General features: G+C 43.2%; 1 protein-coding gene across 2 annotated transcripts in view; it reads left to right on the forward strand.

Annotated features, from left to right (window-relative positions):
- LOC100123862 (putative tyramine receptor) overlaps window positions 1-13,364 on the forward strand; it is a 64,829-nt gene that overhangs the window by 26,160 nt on the left and 25,305 nt on the right. The window contains exon 2 of one of the 2 annotated variants that reach the window (XM_003426665.5): window positions 5,742-5,906. The exons of the other annotated variant lie outside the window; for it this stretch is intronic. The gene's annotated coding sequence lies outside the window, so the exon portion shown is untranslated. The remainder of the gene's footprint in view (window positions 1-5,741; window positions 5,907-13,364) is intronic. 2 annotated transcript variants of the gene reach the window in all.

The raw sequence follows: 13,364 nt of genomic DNA on the forward strand, positions 1-13,364 counted from the left end.
ACGATCGTTTATCAAGCTTCGAACATTTCAGCTTACACTTTAACGCTCCCACAAAATCACAACAAATGTTCATAGCTATCGTTGTTGTAAAATCATTCATCAGCGAATCCGGCAATAGTGCCAAGAATAACGATCACAAGGATGAAACAGCACACGAAGCTGAGACATCGCCGACAGCACAAGCAGCAGCATCTTTCTTGCACTATCACTGGCGAATGATGGACGAACACGATCCGCTGTTGCGACGGGTGTAGAATCGGCTGTTGAACCATGTTTATGATGTACGGAGTCGCTGGTACCTGCTGCAGTGCCTCCAATGAGTCGAAATTCTGATCGTAGTTCTGTGGTGGTTCCTGGGGTGGAACGTCGCTGTAAGCTGGCGGAAGAGTCGTGTCTTCATCGCTGACAGGTAGTTGTTCGTACGGGATCGACATACTGCAAAAGGTTAGTTGCCGACGAGCGAATTGCGATTGACAGATAATACAGCACTGAGGTGTCCTCGCGGGTATAGGTGTCCGACCAGATAATGGCTTGTGTAGTCGAAGATAAACCGAGATAATTACGAGAGTAAAGTTCAGATAAATGTTAAATAAATACATTTTTTTTATCTGATTCGTGAAAAATTTCTCGTCATATGCTTCGCACGTCACTATACACTCAACACTAATAAGTCAAACTCAAGCGTATCACGAGTACGATTATACCTATGACGAGGAAGAAGAAAACGGTTCTGATCAACAGAATGAGGTGGACGACTATTTTCGATCTGTAGAAAATTCGATCGTTGATTTTGAAATCGACTCTTCGTTGAGGACTCGGCTGATTGTGGTGAACATTGTAAGCGAACGGTAGACGTTGATGATCGAGACCCACTGGGCCGCCGAAGAGCTCGTTGTACGACGGAGGAGGTCCGTATTCGGTGTGCGGAAGGGCCATTTTTAAAAATTTTATAAATATACACAGGTGTGGCTCTGGTATGAGTCTTGACTGAATATACACAATAGTCCAATGCGTTATTAAGCTATGTCCGCGATAAGAGCCAGGTAGATAAGAATTGATTATTTTGTAATCAGTCTCCCACTTTATCTAAATCACTGATTTGCGTTTGGCAGTCCGGTGTAAAAATACTAGAAAGTACGGCAATGATTTTCTTCTCTTAAATTAGAAAGTACTACGTACATAAAGTGCAATGGCTCCAAAAACAAGAACGATAAATATTGCCCAAAGCAAAACACAACAGCAGCTGCTGATATACGCTCCATCGACCGGCTGATGGTTGGTGCCAATACTGACGACGTGATGTCGAGGTTGACTTCGAGCAGCATAAGACGATGGTAGACGTTGATGGTCGAGACCTGGACCGAAGAGCTGGTCGTACGATGGAGGAGGTGTATTGCCATCATGCGGAAATGCCATTTTCTCAATGAAGGTTTGCGCTTGTCTTGTGTATGACTGAGTACATTTGACTGGTTCAGAGTCTTATTTAACCGTGTCCATGATAAGAGAGGGTGTTGATAAGGTTTGATTATTCTGCAATCGTGAGAACTAAGTCTGAGTCACGGATTAAGGTTCAACTTAGTTGTAAAAATATCACATTTCGAACTTGTGATTGAAACCGAGTGCGATGACGAAGCAGATTATGAAGACAAAGATTAAGATGAAGCAGCAAGACAACGGCGATGACGTAAGCCACTGGTCATCTTCGTTGCGGATAAAATTACGGAGACAGCTTGGAACTAATGAACGATAACTGCGAAAAGTGTAAGTACGTCGCGGACTCGGATGGTCGTGGTTCTCAGAGAACAGCTGTTCGGTATCGATGTTGTAATGTTCAGGTCCTGCTTGCTGATCACGAACGGCGTAAGAAGATGGCAAACGCTGATGGTCAATGCTCGGAGAGTAAATTTCTTCGTAAGATGGCGGAGGTTCGTAGACGGTGTGTGGAAGTGCCATTATTTTATACAAAGATGCGAATCAAACTCGGGTTCGAACATTGACTGACTTTACGGAATAGTTCCAATGTCTTAATAGCCGTGTCCACGATAACAGTCAGGCAGATAAGGCTTATAATCAGCGTCTTTGAGATCCCGAGTGGAGATTCGCCTTTGACATTGAGATAAAAAAAATACGTGATATTTCTACCTTATGCTCAACCAGCAGCTCAACAAGTTCACTCATTATGCACTACTCCATTGATCAGCCAAATATTGGGCTCGCATTCTCATCGCAACGAATCCTATGATGAAGAATATCACCAAAATCCAGACCAGTAAGAAGAAGCGACCACGTTGTCCACTTTGCCGATGATCGGAGTCGACGATGATAACTCGACGCGTAGACGAGGGCTGCTGAACGTGCACGGTGAAATTGGGCGATAAACGTCGATCGTTGAAAATCTCGTTGTAAGATGGAGGAGGCGTGGTGCCACCAGATGGAACCACCATATTGCAGCGATTATAATGCAAGTCAGACACGGGTAGCGCTGACACTGAGCGGATTTGCAAAACTGACTCGATCCATTACACAGCTGGTCCGGTGATAAGACACCTTATAGATAAGATTCGATCGCATACCTAGCTGTCGTTTGCACTTCACTAACTGACTATCAATCTTCGCTTGGATTTCTCCGGAATTCTCGAGACAATATAAGACTCGAGGCGGTTACGAAGATGAAGACTATGAACAAGCATCCGATGATCTTCAACGTCCTGACCTGTCGCTGAACTTCTCGCTCTTGAAACTGATTCTCGATGTTGAAGATAAGAGGGTTGTAGGGACGAGGTCTCGGCTGTTGACGAGGATTACTGACTGGTATCCGTTGATTATTAGCGTTTGTAGGGAAGACTATGTCGTGCACAGGATGTTGCGGACGCCTTGGTTCATGGTTGCTGACGACGTAACTCGCTGGTAGTCGTTGATGGTCGAGGCTGTGACCAAAGAGTTGGTCGTAAGACGGAGGTGGCTCGTTGATGTCGTGTGGAAGCGCCATTTGCGACGGTGATTCGAGCAAGACACAGGTGTCAGTACTGATACCGAACTCTTTCTATATCTCTATAGCGATGATAAGAGAACGTACTGATAAGATTCGAATTCACGCTCTGTCCTCGACAAATAACGATCGCCGCGTACACTCAACTGAACACTGGCATTTTTTTCAAAATATTCGCGCCTACGATCGACCCCATGTCCCGTCTAGGATATTAATTTTTGTTTCATAGTCCATTCCTTATCACAAAAACTTCAAATTCAAATTCACATCACAGAATCACGACAAAAGCACCACAGGCAACACCACTACGAATCCGACGAGGAAGAGCAGGAAGGTAAAGAAAATCAGATAACGACGACATGTACAAGACATCCTCCCGCCTACTTCTTCCACTGTCTTCCATAAAATTACTGTTTTGCCAATTTCGTTGCTGCTGCTGAAGCACTGAGTCGAAGAACGAAGAATCTCCGGCTGATTGAACAATTCCGGGAAGAGGTTGACCAGCTTCAACGAAGCCTAGAGGTAGATGCTGATTGTCGAAGTTTGACGTAGTCCCAGGCCAGGATGAATCCGGACAAGACGGAGATGAGAAGTCGTCCATTTCAAGCGCAGAAATATATGCTGCGGAGTTACAAAAACGACTAAGCGTGTGAACCAGCTCTGATGATTCACGAGATAGCGGTAAAACACACGCAGATAAGGAGGCAGTAGGCCGTGCACTTAATTCGTCGGATACTCGCTGTACTTATTCTATTTTAACGAAGATTCTTTCAGCTTTGCAGCATGGATGTAATGTAATGTTTGTTAATCTTTTACGGTCATAAGTGATGTATTGCGGCATTCAATCCAAGATATCATGTGCTACGTCAGGTAGAGATAAAACAATAAATGACAGATTATATCGCAATTTCATAGCTGTATGGCTATACTATTCACATAAAACAGTATGACATAGAGGTACAACTTCGATTCAAACAGCAACTGCCTGAGGTTCTATCCCACCGATTTTTGCGTATTTTTCCGTTCTCTTTAAGCCTATTATATAGGCTAGATTAACGAGAAAACATGACAAGATACCGAGAACGTCCGATAAGTAAACCCCAAGAAACACGCGAATTACAGCCTCCGATTCGAGCCGATGCTTCGACCCATATAGCAGCAGCTGGCCGAGATTCTAGCCTTCCTATTTTTGTCATCAAATACCCAGAGACTCGCAAATCTTCATTCGCGCGGTTCGCCTTTGTTCAATCGCGAAAATGCGCAAACGCGCACATCTCTCTCAGCGCAATCTCGCGCACATAACGTCACGTAAGCACTCGTTTTCAATAGCAATCTTTCTCATGCTAAGAGTCGCAAGAGAAAAAGAGAATTCCAGCTAGTGCATCGCACGTAACAGAAAATGAATGAGCAAGCGAGCGAGTGAATGAAGCATGGAAATCGCTCGAAATTCGCGCGGAATGATTGGAAATCCGACGAAATCACGCGGATGTGAGCTGATGAGCAGGTAGAGGAGGGAAAAAAGGAGGCCAGCTCAATGTTGATAATAAGTACTCGCGAGAGCTTCCACAGTTTTCAGACTGATTAAAGTGGGCGCCTCTCGTTACGGTGGGCGCGCGATATCTCTTCGGCCCTCGGGTAGAATTCATCAGCCTGCTAACGTTGAGGAAGAGGAGGGAAAAAATTAATCCGAATATAGAGGGCCGGATTTTCGGATCGGATGTTGTCCTTTTTTTCGGGCTTTGCGTGCACGGGGATGTACCTGCTTGATTATCGGGAAAATTGGCCGACGTGTGTGTGTGTGTGGATGGCTGTGGGAATTGTACGACTGGATTGGATTAGAGGTAGAAATCGCGTTCAAATTAGTTTGACATTCTATTATTCCGTTTCGTTTAAGAAATCATATGAGCTTTTTTCGGATCTCAACGAATGAATTCGAGTCCATACCTCGAAAAATCAACTGAAACAACTAAAAACGCTCTGTTTTAATCCAGACTCGCCGCGACAGCTTTCACGAGCACTACCCTCTTAATCGCATTTGCTCGCAGAGAACAAACACCTGCGAGTCTGCCGGACGTCGAGCATAAATAATTAAACTTTCGATTCTGACAATTAGATCCCTTGACAAAACCGTGTCGTCGTCGTCTTCTTTAAACTCTTATATACTCAAGTACAGTGGAACGAGTGTATAAGGAAGCCGAGGCAACATGCCTTATTCATCCGGTCTTGCGCGCTTTGCGTTTTTATGGTCTGCGCGAACGTCTTTATTAAAGCTCTCGCGATGTGCTGTTGCAGATGAGCAAGCTTTGTTCCGAGAAGCGATTTTTCCCCGTGGCTTTTCTTCTCCGAGGTGGAATCTGTGCTCGCGTGTATAGGAATGACTGCGAATAAGCATGTGAATCGAAGGCTTGATAAGAAAGGGTTTTTGGAGGCTTCTGGCGGGAGCGATGATTTTCGCGGAAATTCCAGCTTTTCCTCTATCGATTCGGCGAGTCGAGGTCAGTCGAGAGAGTTGACCTTTATATATCGGTCTGACATGTACACGTGAATGGTTCTTCTGTTCGTTGTTGGCTTCTTACTCGCTGAGCTTTATCACAGCTTTTTAAAGCTCGTTAGTCTTGTATTGTGTGACCATGAACGAGTTTCAATAAAAGAATGTAAAATGATAATTTTTTATTTATTTATCATTCATAAAATATGAAACCTAGATTTATACAGCCTGATATAATCACATGCTTGGCTCGTCTCATTTCAGATGGAATCCATTGCCCTGCGCGCTGTTCCAGATCCAAATTCGGCAACGGACCATTCCCTCGCAACTATGCGCTGCCATGCATCGTTCCTGCCGAGAATTTATCGCCCATGATCGTTAATCGAATCTGCGTTGATTGCAACTCTCCCCTCTGAAATTCGCACACTGGTGAGCAATGCCCTTTATACATACCCGTGCGTCTAATAAAACGATTATTCGACTTCGCGATTTTTCCAAAAGAGCTGTACAAGTGGCGTTTCGGAGCAATCAGTCCAAAAGTCGTACCCCGGAGAGCCATCGCTTCGATCTAAAAATCTCATTAACATCTCGCAGCTGTTTCGCTAGTTTGCCTCATCATGCGCATACAAACACACGCGTATTCCCAGCTGATTACGAGTATAACAACACACGCTCGTTTCAAAGCTGCGGGTAAACGCGCCGTATTTGAACTCTCGCGTTGCGAAGTGCAAAAAGGAAAAGCTCAAAGACGCGCTTAATTTCGCGCCTCCGGAATTAAAAGTCCGACGCGCTACACGGCTTTTTCAATTTTCCAGCGCAGTGTTTAAAAGCTCATCCTTTGCACTCCGGAATCGAGAGAGCGAGCGTTTACATATAGATGTAGCGAGAGGAAGAGAGAAATAGACTAGCCGAAGGTCGTGGTATAGCCTTGGCTCTGTTATTCCAGAAGCGCGGCCAATTGACTTCGAATTTTTTCTTTTTTCCTGATTTTCGACGCATTGCGCAGCGTTTTTTTCGGGTGATTTACCATGAAAAATCGAGCGACTCGCAAAATAGAGATGCGAGAAAGGAAAAATTTACTTTTTTTTACGGACGCTGCGCGGTACGCAGAGAATCGGTTATGGGATCCACGTGTCAAGGGGTGAATTTTGCAGGAGATGAAAGTGGAATAATCGACGCGTGCAGTGTATATGTTTTTCCATTTTTCTCTTTTCCGATCAGTACCTTTTCCGCGAATACTAATTTCAGAGAATACTAATGGTTGCCGCGTTGAGCTTTTTGCAACAGAAGTACGAGCGTTGAAATTTCAAAAGGACGTTTTTCGAAGTCACTGGCTTTGAAATTATTTCGAACGTCAATTTTAAGGTCGATACGTATACAGTCGGTTTCAAAGTAGAAACTCCGTTTGATAAACCGCACATTCAACGGAAGAGCGAGCCGTTAAAACCGTTAAACCGTTAGCCCTGCGTAATATAGGTCAAACGGACGAAAAAACGAAGAATTCGCCCAACGACCGTGGTGGCATTGAATCTTGACTACAGCGCAGCGATTGTTTTGCCTGCCCCGATAAATCCGCATTATCGAGAGCCGCATCGCATCGGATGCCTCATTTCGGCTGGCTATTATCGTTTATTGCTTCTTAAGCGTGACTGTAGTGTACTTGGTACACTTTTCCCTATACTTTAATCTCCCTCGGGAGTGTTTAATTTCCTAGAGCTCGTTGAAGGATTTCCTGGTGTGCTTCTTGACTTTGCTTATTGTTCGCATTAGCTGTGCGTCAAACCGAGAGATACTTTCGTGGATTTGAACACATACAATCGTATGATTCGTGATGCTAATTTTTCAACCCAATCTATATTCGATTTACGACATAATGTGATCATCGCTGCCTACCTAAATCAATTCCGTTTCACTAACACCGAAAATCATCAGTCCAGGGATGAAAACGACGATAAATACCCTTTATGCCTGCACCTTTCTATTGAATACAAAAAACAGGTCGTGTCCCAAGGTCGACCGATTCGCACAAAAGAACAGACAGTCACATTCGGCTCTGTTCGATTTCCGGCCTCGAAGACGTACACGTCATATGCTTTCGCAGAAGTGTGAAAAAACCTTACAAAAGCTCATCGCGTAGAGAGGAAAATCGTGCCTTTTTTTGCAGTGGCGCTGAGCTTTTTGTAAATGTGGCAGCCTTTGATCTGGAGCTCTTGACGGAGAGAATCTCGAGCAGTCGACTGGCCTTTTTTCACGACACGTCGGAATTTTTAAACGTCGTACCGAGCTTGCAAGCTGGAATTCAATGTATGGTTATTTTAATAGGTTGTTGCTAATTCTTACTATTGAAAAGTTTAAAAATCGTGATGGTAAAAAATGTAATTAAGGATACTTATATGTATACTAATAATAACTGAATAATAGACTGAATTTCGAAGTGAAAATTCTAGTTACCAAGTCAGCACACAACTTACTCTACGTATTAAAATTTTGACGAAAACGGATTAGAAAGCAGATTAACGCATCCACATAGAGCAAACTTCTCCCAAAGCCGTACACATCCCGACGAAATTTCCGAGGGAACGAGTTTCCTCCGCAATTGAACTCTCTCGCCTATACACAGTAACATTCAATTACCCCGCCTGTAATATATCGCAGCGAAAAAAAGCCCCCGAAACTTCTTACAAACCGACAAACTCGAACAATTTCCTGCACATATCAACAAAAGACAAACTTTCCTTCGCACGGCAATTTCGTTCAAAGGGACGCGGCGACAACAGCGATAAAGAGAGTGTGAGTTAAAAAAAAAGTTGCGCGAAAATTCCAATTGCGCACGTGAAAAGCTCCGAACTTGTTTATCTCTCACAGCTAGCTGTATGTTGCGTAACTTTAACGCGACGAGCGCGATACACCGATAAGCTCTTGGAAGGGAAGATAAGGGGCTCTTCTTTTCTCGCTGTCGACACGAATCTCTCTCTACAAACTGCTGCCACCCCTGCAGGCGCTAACGCTTTCTTCTGACTTTTTCGTGCTATAGTTTCGCTTTAAGGAGATGCTGCGCGTACATTCCTTACTTTTTTTTTACTTTGGCGATTTTTTTTTGGTACATTATTATTCGGAGTTTTTTGTTGCAATTTCAGTGTACTCTTGCTAATTACGTATATATTGGAAAATAATCACATCAAGAGAAAATCAAACGTATTGGAAAATATACGTTGGAGTTCAAAATTTGAAGTCTACTACCAGAGAAAAATACACGCATATAGAAAAAAGTATACATGAGTAAAACTTCACTTTATGTAGCCGGTATCACCCGCGTAAATAAATCCAATAAAAAACTTTGGATAAAAAAGCTCACTGAACCAGATACACACTGTCAAAACGCAAAAATATATTCTATCCCTCCAATAAATTCACTCTCTCGAGGCTCTTCATCCGCACACATCACACCGTCGGGTCTCGAATTGATCGTCTAATTGACCGTAAACGAATCACCAAAAAAAAAGGAAAGAAACGTGACGCCCGTTGATACAAACACAATAGGAGCTAAAGCTCGACACGTATAGCGTCAGTAATTAGACGCAGAGAGGGCGCGTACATAACAGTTCGGCCGCGAAATTCGCTTATGCAGATTAAAATCAATTTTCCGCCAGGCGCGCCGCTGCCGCACGGAGATTCGCAATTTCCGTTTGTTTCCTGACAGATTGCGGCTAATTCTGTGTCGTTTCGTACCGATGGTTAAGCTAATCCGAAAAGGCAATTTGCGGAAAATGATCGACGGTCGCGGCTACCGTAAAGTATAGCGTATAGGTATTATCGGCATAAAATACCTCTGCAAAATCGCACCGGGGATTATAGCGGTGAAATTACAAAAGTTTTCGTTACGCACCTCGTTTTCTCGACTTTCGTCGAGGCGCGATCAATGGAAATTATTACAGGGATGTGCGTACGGAGTCGTTTCGTGTAATTTTCTCGTGGAGAGCGAGAGATTACCTGGTATGAATGTATTTCGCTGTTTTAACCTTGGACTTTTCAACGAAAAACAGAAGATATTTTCAAATCACACTAAACGCGAATGCGGAATTTTTCTCACATAATAATGCTCGTGATTTAGTCGCGTTAATTACCGGCAGGAATATTTGAATAAAATTATACATAGTATTGAATAATGTTTTACTGACAGGATTTAAATAATATTAATCCGCGGTATATAAATTAATCTCGCACGCGTGCGGGAGAGAAATTTTCGGCTATACAGACATAAATTATGCAAATGCCAATTGATACATTTCGTCGGTAATGGACTCGTTATCGTTATACACTCGACGTTGACACATTTCTGTGGAACGTTGAAATGACGCTGTCTGATCGGTTAATGGAACTGCGTTTTTCGTTAATTAATTGTAGGTTCCCAAAAGATCCATAGCAGTTCAACATCGCAAACGTGTATTACACGCACAATTGTGCGCCTGTGCATTACATATGTAAAGGTACTGCTATATTCCAACTACGCAGTGTGAGAACCGATGCATTATTTATGTTATTCCAAGAAGATATTCTCCGCGCGTTACGTTCCGATTGAAACTAATGGGTATATACGTTCAAAAGCTCTTAAATATATGCGGTGGAGTAGCTTTGTATATTTCCGGTAATTCAAGTTCATGGATAACATTCGAGAAGGTTCTCTAGAACATATGAAAAATGCTATACATTTTACCAGGATTTTTTCGTGCGTCTGCAAATATTTGAGGAAAATTTGTATAACACGATTGACAAATCATACACGATACCTCAAAGTATACGTGAAGTATACCGAACGATCGATACCAACCCGTATACCGTTCACCATTAATTCACTCGTCATATACGTTTATGGTTATTCGACCGAATATTGTAACAACCTTTCGATAAGGGCGGTATCGATACGGCTCGCCATATACAGAAGCGTGAAATATATGGGCGAAAACCCGCTGCCGCACGAATAATAAACTAACAATTCAAGCATCTCATGTGTAAACTCGAAGATAACCAAATAATAACACATTTCAGTAGTCGATATACGAAAAATGAATAAACATTCATCCCCCACACGTCCTCGTCCTTGACGCAAACTCGGCTATTCTTAATCGTTATAGTCGCAGTAAATTTGTCCCGACGTGACGTCTTCTATACGTGTATAATACTATATGCAATCACTGCAGTTTTCCTCGAGGACTTTTCAGGGCGTATAATTCATTTTCAACGAGCGCCGATTCTTGCCTGACGAAGGATCCCTGATTTATAGATCTTCCTCTGATAAATGCTTTTTGCTTGTTTTCAATTTTTCCTCGCGCTGAAAGTTATATCTATGCGGAGAGAACGAAGGAGAGGACTGTGCGGATATATTCCGCTGAATAACGAGAGGTTTCGAGTAGGATTTTCCGGTTGCCACTGACTGGTTTTATGCGATTTGATAACTCATATATACAGTTTATAGAAAAAAATTGTTTGCTTGAGATATGAGAAATAGTAGCAATTAAAATTGATAACTATCTCGTGGTGTTTTCGAAGAAAAGCGAAGGTTAAACGCTGAACGTTGAATGAAAATTTAGCACGTACGCGTATAAAAGTAGTATAGCAGTGGTAGTTTCATTTCTTTCATTTCTTAAAGTGCAGGCCATCATAAAAGTTTAGAAGTGCTCGCGTATAGAAGTAATTCGTATGTAGAATTAATGGTCAGGTTGTTGAACTTTTGAATTTCAACGTTTGAATTCGTCGAAGGAAATCTATTCGGAATAATTTCAATAAAAATCGCTTAAAGAGCGAAATTTGGTCCACCCTCGTTAGTCCAAACGGTATATCGAGATTTCCATTGTAAGACTGGATCCAATTGAGCTCTTCGCTTCCTATGTCTGAAAATAACCTTTGACCGCGGTTTGTAAAATCGTTTCGAATCCAACGTTCACTATAATATACTTCCCGAGAAAAGCTCTGCGACAACGAAGAATATTTAATTTCGTAAAAAATTCTAAACGGTAAAAATACTCCGTTCCAATCCATATCCCAGAAAAGCCGGTTCGAATCGCCGCTCAATCCCAACGCAGGAAAGAAAGCTCCAGTCCAGCAACGCGCAGATGCGCGCAACAATCCTCTCTCCCTTGAGCAGTGCAGGTGTCCACGAGCAATTGCACCCCTGCGCGTACGTGTGCGGCCGTTTAACGCTATCTCTCTCTCCCTACATATATATGTATATATACACACACGCGACGCTAATACAACACGTGCCGCGCCAGCATCCACCCCCACGTTTTTTTACGGCTTTCCTCTTTTTCTTCTCTCAGCGATCCGTTGATTCTGGCAATGACGTGACTGGGCGATCCGTGAGTCGGACGTTGTTTGTAGGCTGTGTAGGTCTACGTAGAGGTGATTGGATGATAAGAGCTACGTGTCGGGTGATTTAGTTTTTTTCTCTCTCTCTCTCTCTCTCTCCTTTCGCTAGTATACGTGACTTCGGAGATTGGCTCTTTATTAGTTTAAAGCCGAGGGATGCACGGGTTGAGGAGGTTTTTATAGGGTGGATTGAGTTATTCTGCATTGCATAGTTTTATTATTTTTTTTTTTTTTTTCAAAAGCTCGCTTCAAAAAAAAGGGCCTGTACACACATCCCCATTTTCGTTTTCCACAAGTGTACATCTACATCCCGTATCTCACGCCATCGGCTGCGGCTGTCCTGCTTTTAACGAGTTCGCGGCGGCGGCGGCGGCAGCAGTTGGCGAACTCGTAAATACATACATTGTGTCGATAGCAGGCGTGGCAGCCTCGGCAAACCGCTCATCTTAATTTCAAGCCCTATTGTGTGACAGTTGCGAAGATCCGAAATGGGCTGGCTATACCCCACACAGAGCTGCTTTTATCCGGAGCTTTGAATAAACATTTTCGGTTCAAAGAGAGAAGCTTGATATTGTGCATTTAGTGAACTACACTGGCGCGGTATAATCAGTTGATTCGACGACATCGAGCAGTGCAGCTAAACGCGGATGATTTATTCGGCTAATGTGGTCCGTTGCGAATTTATCGCTATATCGGAACTGCGACGGTTAGGCTTAACACGTGAAGCAGTGATTCAAGGTTGAACGTTGTTATATATATTGCGAGCGCATGAGTAGGCAATTTCGGAATTGATGCAGCGGTTATTGTTTTATTCGGAACGTGATGCTTGTTGTTGTTGGAGTATGGAGAGTACTGGTTTGTTTTATCATCGAGTGAATATGCATGCGCGCGTTTTGTTTGCGTATCTCGAATAAAAGTTGAAATTGTGTTCAGAGTAAAATTGCCCAGATTTATATACAATGAATTCTGTGTTGTCGAACGCGAAATGGAATTCTTGTATTCATTCGAACGATGAAAAGCTCGAATCGAACAATCAAATCTCGATTCCAACCCTTACACGCCGTCTCGCTCACTTGGGCTCTCGAATGAAGATACTCACGCACACATACGCCCGCGCTTATGATATCCCCCCATCGGAATGCCCGAGAGAGCTTAACAAGAGATCCCTTCCGAGAGCTATACACGCGCACACAAGCAAGCGCGTCTCATACCCTCTCTCTCTCTCTCTCTCTCTCTCTCTCCCTGGATTAACGTCGCAATTATACGCCTAAGGCAATTAATCACAATTATTCCGCCGGATAAGACGTGCCCCACTATGCGTGTGGGCATAACGTGTCCCGTCGTCGGATGCGCTATGCATATTATACGTATAGGACACACAAGCGGCAGTTGTTACACGTACGCGAGAAGCGTACGGCTCTAGTTTGGTCAGCCAGCTAGATCGAGTTTTGTTTTATCCCAGTTTTCTTTGTTTGATGGGAAAAAAAGGATTTTGTCACCTTTTCATAGCGCGTGTGAAAT

Source organism: Nasonia vitripennis, chromosome 5 (assembly GCF_009193385.2).
Source record: "Nasonia vitripennis strain AsymCx chromosome 5, Nvit_psr_1.1, whole genome shotgun sequence".
Taxonomy (NCBI): Eukaryota; Metazoa; Arthropoda; class Insecta; order Hymenoptera; family Pteromalidae; genus Nasonia; species Nasonia vitripennis.